Source organism: Phoca vitulina, unplaced genomic scaffold (assembly GCF_004348235.1).
Source record: "Phoca vitulina isolate PV1807 unplaced genomic scaffold, GSC_HSeal_1.0 scaffold1, whole genome shotgun sequence".
Lineage (NCBI taxonomy): Eukaryota > Metazoa > Chordata > Mammalia > Carnivora > Phocidae > Phoca > Phoca vitulina.
The window spans coordinates 49077707-49084798 of NW_022589704.1; the positions used below are offsets into that span (position 1 = coordinate 49077707).

The window sequence follows — 7092 nt, forward strand, 5'->3', positions numbered from 1 at the left end:
TCAGGTCATGATCCTGGAATTGAGCCCCTCGAGCCTGTTTCTCCCTCTCCCTCTGTCTGCCACTCCCCCTGCTTGTACTCTCTCTCTTTCTCTCTGATAAATAAATAAAACCTAAAAAAAATAAATTTCAGAGATGATAGTTAGGTACACTCAGAAAAATAAACAAATATTTTAAAAACAAACAAAATATTACCTTCACATGGACTGTTTAATTTAACTAGGTTTTAATCACACAAAATTAAAATGAAAATTTCATATTTAATGATCAATGTTATTAAATAATTATATGGAAGCACCATATTTAGTTAATGACACTTATTTATCATGTCTCATCCTTCTTATGATGATACAATAGAAACAGAGTTTGAGTGCCATCTTGAAACACCACCATCAGAACTAATGAAGTCACTAAATATTGCCCCTAATTATTTCAGGTGAAATCTAGCCTGTGCCAAAATAGAAATAGGGACTTTACACTTAGATCACAAATGGGCTTCTGCTCCCAAAGGTAAGGCAGATCTTGGGAATGATTTTCAATTCTAACCCATTTTCCTGGGCCTAATAAAAGTTCTACTTCTCATGAATTTAACATTCTTCACCAAACATTATGGATTCTTCCTCCCTGATCAGTGTAAGATAATCAGAAATAGATTCATTAACAAATATTATGGCTTGGACTGCATTTATCTCTCATTAAACAAGTAATGGAAGTATTTCTTTTACTTCATTACTTTCAACTTAGAAAATCATAGGTTTGATTTGAGGTAAAAAGGCATATTCTAGTTCTATATCATTCTAACTAAAAGATCCAAAGACAATCATAAATTTAATAGTGACCTCACTAATCTTGTTGTTGTGAATATTTTTCAGGATGATCAATTTGAAGTAACAGGCATAATTAATTTTCCCGATTGCAGAATTAATACATTCATTATAGAAAACTCAAAAATGTATAGAATAGGGAAAAAAATGTAAATAAACAATAACAAAAATGGTCCAAATCCCAAAATCCTGCAAATGACAGTGACTGCAAACATTGTCAGCCCAATGCTTTTCAACTCTTTCTAAGCACTTACATTTTCAATAAGATAGACTCATAGACCAGTTATCATATGTCATAACTTCTGCTGACATTTCAGCTTTTTACCTCTGTGAAGTTTATAAGGAACACTATATTTCTTTCATGGTATACTTGGATTAATTTATACTGCAGGAGAAACTTCATGTCTCCATTTTCATTTAAATCTTTCAAAGAGATTATTATTAGATTGTGTGTGTGTATAATTTAATAAACAGTTACTAAAGCTTCCAATGCAGCTCTTATGAAGACAGCCCTAAAGAACGAAGTTTCCTCAAATGTTCAATGGAAAAAAGACAGTCTCTTCAACAAATGGTGTTGGGAAAATTGGACAGCCACATGCAGAAGAATGAAACTGGACCATTTCCTTACACCACACACAAAAATAGACTCAAAATGGATGAAAGACCTAAATGTGAGACAGGAATCCATCAAAATCCTAGAGGAGAACACAGGCAGCAACCTCTTCGACCTCAGCCACAGCAGCTTCTTTCTAGAAACATCACCAAAGGCAAGGGAAGCAAGGGCAAAAATGAACTATTGGGACTTCATCAAGATAAAAAGCTTTTGCACAGCAAAGGAAAGTCAACAAAACCAAAAGACAACCAACAGAATAGGAGAAGATATTTGCAAATGACATATCAGATAAAGGGCTAGTATCCAAAATCTATAAAGAACTTCTCCAACTCAACACCCAAAGAACAACTAATCCAATCAAGAAATGGGCAGAAGACATGAACAGACGACATTTCTGCAAAGAAGACATCTAAATGGCCAACAGACACATGAAAACGTGTTCAATACCACTCCGCATCAGGGAAATCCAAATCAAAACCTCAATGAGATACCACCTCACACCAGTCAGAATGGCTAAAATTAACAAGTCAGGAAACAACAGATGTTGGCAAGGTTGCAGAGAAAGGGGAACCCTCCTACACTGTTGGTGGGAATGCAAGCTGGGGCAGCCACTCTGGAAAACAGTATGGAGGTTCCTCAAAAAGTTGAAAATAGAGCTACTCTATGACCCAGCAATTGTACTACTGGGTATTTACCCCAAAGATACAAATGCAGTGATACAAAGGGGCACGTGCACCCCAATGTTTATAGCAGCAGTGTCCACAATAGCCAAACTATGGAAAGAGCCTAGATGTCCATCAACAGATGAATGGATAAAGAAGATGTGGTATGTGTATACATATACACATACAATGGTATATTATGCAGCCATCAAAAAAGAAATCTTGCCATTTGCAATGATGTGGATGGAACTAGAGGGTATTATGCTAAGCGAAATAAGTCAATCAGAGAAAGACAAGCATCATGTGATCTCACTGATATGAGGGATTTGAGAAACAAGACAGAGGATCATAGGGGAAGGGAGGGAAAAATGAAACAAGATGAAACCAGAGAGGGAGACAAACCATAAGAGACTCTTAATCTCAGGAAACAAACTGAGGGTTGCTGGAGTGGAGGGGGGTGGGAGGGATGCGGGGGCTGAGTGATGGACATTGGGGAGAGTATGTACTATGGTGAGCGCTGTGAACTGTGTAAGACTGATGAATCACAGACCTGTACCCCTGAAACAAATAATACATTATATGTTAATAAAAAAAATTTTTAAAAAAAGAATGAAGTTTCCTCTGGATTGTTTGATGCACCACTTCATTTATCTGCTTCCGAAAAAGGGTTAGTGATGGATAAGGGCCAATGAGCCCATACCGGCACTCAAGTCCTACTTTGGAGAACTTTCTGTGCAATACTAGAGCTTAAAACTCCTGAGGAAAGCTAGGAGTTTCCTTCTTTATAACCAACTACATAACAGAAGTTTAGCAAGTTTTGTATTAATTGTATACAAGATAGCATCCAGCTTACTCAGTGGTACAAATCAAACTGCATGCACTACCACTAAGGAAGCAGAATGCTGTCTGACTTATTATCTATAAAAATACAACTCCTTGTCCAAAAAGAGTCATAATAGGTTAATATATAGTATTTAATAGCTTGATATCAACACAAACAGGCTGTCCTATTTCAGTTTAATATAAAATCACTCTTACTGAACTTCACCACAGTGTCTTGTCATCAATCAAACCAAAAGAACACTATCTTTAAAAGTTGTATTAAATGCATTATTGTATTGGGGCGCCTGAGTGGCTCAGTCAGTTAAGCATCTGACTCTTGATTTTAGCTCAGGTCATGATCTCAGAGTCATGGGATCAAGCCCCATGTTGGGCTCCATGCTCAGTGATTCTTAAAATTAATCTTAAGATTCTCTCTCTCTCCTTCTCCCTCTGCCTCTTCTCCCTCCATTCACACTCACTCTCAGAAAAAGCAAAAACAAAAACCAAAATGCATTATTGTATTTATTATAAGGCTTCCATTGAGTATATTGTCCATTATATCACAAAGCATCTTTTTAATTCATGCACTGTCCAGAAGATTTCATAAAAGAAATGGATTTCAAGTTTCAGTTGCAGAAACACCTGTCTTCTCATTAACAGTAGGTTTAAATTTGTCTTGCTAACAACATATTTGGTACTTTTATCTTGCTTTAAGTAAAATAGGGCTAAATATGTGGCCCATCTCTGATAACTACATAAGACCTATGATATGCATTTCTACTTGTATTATTTGAGTCCCTGCTTTTGTTGTCTTTCTAACCTTATTTTTCCTTTACTTAATTTCTCAACTGTTTACTTTAACCATTTTCATGGTACCCATATTTTAAGCAGCTTCAACTCCTTTGTTAAACAAATAAGTATAAATTAGTAATGTTTACATTATCAGACTTAATGTTTTTAAAGGAAACTTTTTTCCTATTTTATCTATTTTTACCTAAATCCTTTAATGATATATGTGTATTTGCATGTGTGAATTTTAATACTCATTCAGTCTGTACAGGAGTAAAGACACACTTAAAATTATTTTAATAGCATTTTCCTTATCTACAATTTCTATTGAATTAGGCAAGAAAAGTGTTAAAAGTCCTTTTATTTTTCTTTTAACTCAAATACTCATAAGGATTTTTTCAAGCAAATGTAAGAAATAAGATAAATAAAAAGATTTCTAAAGGGGATACAAATTAATAAACCATAAGAACTTTCACTAATCCAGTATAAAAAATTAGTTCTTAAGAAATCTCTTGGAAATCCACTTTCAAACCTCTCCAGTTTGTTCAATAATAATTCAAGTTTGCATTGGTCCCAGAGTAAGTCCCCTCTCTGTACCATGATTTCAGGGTTTAACTTATATTTAAGCACTTAAAATATTTTAGAATATACTTATCAAGGCATCAACACATTGCATAAGTTTTTTCTCTCTCAGATAAATATTGTAACAGTGTCAGCATGAGCCACAGAGTTACACAATGCATTATGCATAGTGAGTTGGTCAGCATTATCTTCACTCTGTTCTGCTTAGGAGACAAAGTTGAGATTACGTGAATTAAACCACTTTGTCATCTTTTGATTCCCTTACTCAGTTCTATCTGCCTAAGAATGTAGTTACTTCTGCAAAAGTAAAATCAAGGACAGATTTTACTCAATGGATATACAAGCATTCAAAAAAATATAAAGGTAATATTTCATTTACTTAGGAAAGCATGATGTTTAAAGTGAAACTAATATAAGCAATATGGCAGAGCTTATAGCATTTTAAAGATAGAAACATCTTTAGAAGTGCTTTAATTTGGCCCCCTTATTTTGTAGTTGTTGCTGCTAGCCAACAAACTAGGTGATTTTCTCCAAAGTGGCAGAGCATAGGATTAGGCTGGAACTCGGGCCCTCTGATGGCCCAAATCTATAGGTAAATTATCAATCCCTCTTTGAGAAAAATGCTTTTATAACTTCCAATCACAGAAAATATTTGCTATATAATGACATTTATATATTTCCTCAAAAAATTATTATAAATATTCAGCATCCTATGGCGATAAAGAAAATAATTTTACAACTTGGGACAGTAGTTTGTATTTGAATCATTTTTTGCACCTAATTAGTGCCCCTCATGAACTTTCCATTGTTATAAGAAACTTCAAAAACTCAAATTACGCTGGAGGTAAGAGGAGGGTGGGAATTAATTACAGAAAAAAAACACTCAAAGAAATAATCAATGTTGGCTCAGAGGAGCAGGAAATGCTTCTGGAAGCAACATCATAATGGCTGCCCAAGAAGAACCCCACGTCCAGTTCAAACTTACACTGGCTGATGGTGGTGGTACTGGAAAAACTACATTTGTGAAACATCATCTGACTGGTGAATTTGAGAAGTATGTAGCTCTTGGGTGTTGAGGTCCATTCCCTTGTGTTCCATTCCAACAGAGGACCTATTAAGTTCAATGTATGGGATATGGCTGCTCAGGAGAAATTTGGTAGGCTGAGAGATGGTACTACATCCAAGCCCAGCGTGCCATTATAAGGTTTGATGTAACAGCAAGGGTTACTTCCAAGAATGTGTATAATTGACACAGAGATCTGGTATAAGTATGTGAAAACATCCCCATTGTGCTGTGTGGCAACAAAGTAGACAGTAAGGACAGGAAAGTTAAGGCCAAATCTATTGTCTTCCACCAAAAGAAGAACCTTCAGTACTAGGACATTTCTGCCAAAAGTAACTACAACTTTGAAAAGCCTTCCTCTCTCTTGCTAGAAAACTATTTGGAGACCCTAACTTGGAGTTTGTTGCCATAACAGCTATTGCCCTACCAGAGGTTGTCTGGACCCAGCTTTGGCAACACAGTATGAGCACGATCCAGAGATTGCTCAGACAAATATTCTCCCAGATGAGGATGACGACCTATAAGAAAGTTCAGCTGGAGCCCAGTGTCAGAAGTCTAGATTTATAGGCAACTGTCCTGTGATGTCAGTGGTACACCATGTTGGCCACTTTAGTATATAGCTAAACAGGACACGTGCTTAATCTTTGGGATGCTGAAGGAGATGAATGGGCTTTGGAGTGAATGTGGCAGTTTAAAAAGCACCTCCATTCCTTGGACCTGTATATTTAGCTGTTTTGAAATGCAGTAGTCTCCTTCCTAAATTTTAAATATAAGACTACTATAGTCACATCACAATATCCATCGGTGAAATCTTGCTTGTTACTGTCATTTCCATTCCTTTTCGTTTAGAATCAGGATAAAGTTGTATTTTAAAAAAATCAACTTTGTAGGGAATTCCTTTCTAATTGTGTGCACCTTCATTTTTTTTATTATAGGCATACGCTTTATAATGTTTTACTAGACACTAATAGTAACTACATAAAATGTAGATACTAATATTAACTGATCAGGACGTCATTTGTAGCAAAATAACAGAAAAAAATAACAAAATCAATTGACCAGAACTATGAATTTCTTCACTCATGTAACTTGAAAGTCTAGGAGTGCTTTCAGGCATGTCTGGATACAGAGAATAAATAATAATTCAAGGACTCTCTGCTTCTGCCATTACATCTTCTGTATTGCTGTGCCTGGTTAAATTCTCAACTCCCCTCCACACAATGGAAAGATGGCTGCTTACACTTCTCAGCTTATGTACCATCCTAACACCAACCCCAGCACGGCAGGTGGAGGATGCTTTCTTTCCAATAGTTCCAACAAAAGTCCTAGAATATAGTTTCCAGGGCTCTGACTGAATCACCTTCTCGACCCTGAATTAATCATTAGGATACCATGTTTTGATTGCTCAAGCCTGGGTCACATGGCCACAGGGTTTGAATCAATGTCACTCAAAACACACAGAATACAAATGGGGAAATAATGGTTTTTCCAGAAGATGTGAAAATAAGTGCTCAGCATGCCAAAAAATGACAGATGTCCTCCAGTACAATGGGTAAGCAGAGAGAGAAGTTTCGGGCCTCTTTCCTTTATCTTCCAATTCATCCCTAGAAATAGTTGTTATAGATTATCTTCTAGTACATTATCAGGAGCACGTTCAAATAGTGGGTAGAATCACAATGTGGTACTACATTTTACATGGAAAGGGTCCTCTCTCCAGCTCCCTCTCTGACTCTGTCTGT

At 36.1% G+C, this 7092-nt stretch overlaps 1 pseudogene; it reads left to right on the forward strand.

Moving 5' to 3' along the window:
* The first annotated feature begins 5234 nt into the window (after window positions 1-5234).
* On the forward strand, window positions 5235-5877 carry LOC116633878 (annotated as a pseudogene).
* Window positions 5878-7092: the final 1215 nt, after the last annotated feature.